This window comes from Octodon degus, unplaced genomic scaffold (genome assembly GCF_000260255.1).
Source record: "Octodon degus isolate 3935 unplaced genomic scaffold, OctDeg1.0 scaffold00092, whole genome shotgun sequence".
Taxonomy (NCBI): Eukaryota; Metazoa; Chordata; class Mammalia; order Rodentia; family Octodontidae; genus Octodon; species Octodon degus.
The window spans coordinates 5527346-5529152 of record NW_004524668.1 but is presented as its reverse complement, the minus strand read 5'-3'; positions in this window follow the sequence as shown (position 1 = coordinate 5529152).

Here is a 1807-nt window from a genome sequence, read left to right as displayed (position 1 = left end):
GTCATACAAAAATTAAAAGAAATATATGAAATCATTTTATTATCTATTGATGACTATTTATTAATCCATTGTACATATCCTTTCAAATGACCTGTTTATGGATTGGATACACACCAATCTCCTCTTTTAAAGCAACTACTATTAACCCATATGTATAGGTATAGGTTTTCATAATATCATCAAATAGTCAATGAAGATATGATTATAGATGGATGGTTAGTAATTTGCTCAATGAATCCCCTCACTGAAACTACTTCTGATTTGGAGGGGCCTCATAAAAGTACATCTGTCCCTGGGAAAAACCTAGGTTTGTATCTTGGTGTACAGTCCCAGAAGTGGAATTTCTGGGTTAACCAGTTTATTATTGACTTCATTATTGAGCACACTGTACCCTGCACGGGGTGGGCGGGGAGTGGAAGAACTCATCTTCTCCCTGGAGGATCAGGCCTCTCTACGGACCTGCCCAACTAGCCCGCAGTGGGGATCTCAGGGGAGAAAGTGACCGCGGAGTTATCACAGGCCCTTGAGTTCCTGACCTTCACCTCCTTAGCATAAGCGTCCGTGGCTCCCAGCAACCTACAGGCTGGAGGCTGTGTCTTAGGGTACACTCTGTACAGCGCCTTGGTTCTTTCTTCTTTGGAGCATGATGGTATCATCCAAACAAAAATTAAATCCCAGCCTTGTGCAGACAAGTGAGGGCAGGGACCAGTTTTACCACTCCCAGCAGGGTTTTTGGAGGAAAGGAGGGCCTCAGCCCTGCAGGAGCCACCCTCTGAGGGAAGTGTCGAGATCCACAAACCAAAACACACACGGAGAGCTGCAAAGGAATGTATAGGCAGGTGCAAATTAACACCTCCCCACAGAAGGATGTGTGAGCTGATGCAGGGAGGTTTTTCCAGGGCTACTTCCTGGGAAGGAGAAGGCCCAGCTCCATAGAGAAGAAGCTAGGCAGAAGAAGAGTGGGGGCTGGGAAAGGGGGAATGAACGCTACATGAGATGGGCTGATTGGTTGGAGACAGCCAGAAGAGGAAGTCAGCAAAGCTTGGGGCAGGGAGGGATGCCCCAGGAAGCTCCTCCCTGTCCCTTGTCAGCAGGTTGGGGGCCACTAAGACAGAAGGATCAATGTACAGGTAAGAGGATTATTGGAGTGTCGATTTCTCTCCCTCCCAGCCACCCTATTCGGCTCAGTCCTGGACAGCAGATCCCTACTTTGTAACAGACAGGTCTCTAAAACCAACCACCAGCCATGTGCCCCACGGCCATGGGACACCTAATGTCTGCTAGGATGGTCATTACTCTGTGAGGCCGGTGCACTCACTCCACAGCTGAGGACAGAGAGAATAGGGAAGGATCATTCCCATCAAGGTCTCTGCCAGGACCGGGGGATGCTAGGCATGGAAGCCCCATCAGCATCAGTCCTCAGTCTGTTGGGGGAGACTCCTGGAGCCCAGGCCCCCCACCCCTTTCTTCTCTTCTTCCTGCTCCCTTCTTTGCTCAACTCCCTCTCTAATAAGAACCAACTCTTGCTGACTCTTGGGTGTACTAGGCCCTCACCCAGAGGCAATGGTGCCTCCCGTTCCAATGTCCAAGGACATTTCCAGGGTGGGTCAGGGGAAGGCAGCACACAAAGGCCAAGGAAGCTTCTCTGCTTCTGACATGCACTGGACAGCCCTACAGAAGGAGGTCTACAAGGTCCTGAGTTCAATCCCCAGTACCTAAAAGAAAGAAAAAAAGAGAGAAAGAAAGAAAGAAAGAAAGAAAGAAAGAAAGAAAGAAAGAAAGAAAGAAAGAAAGAAGAAAGAAAGAA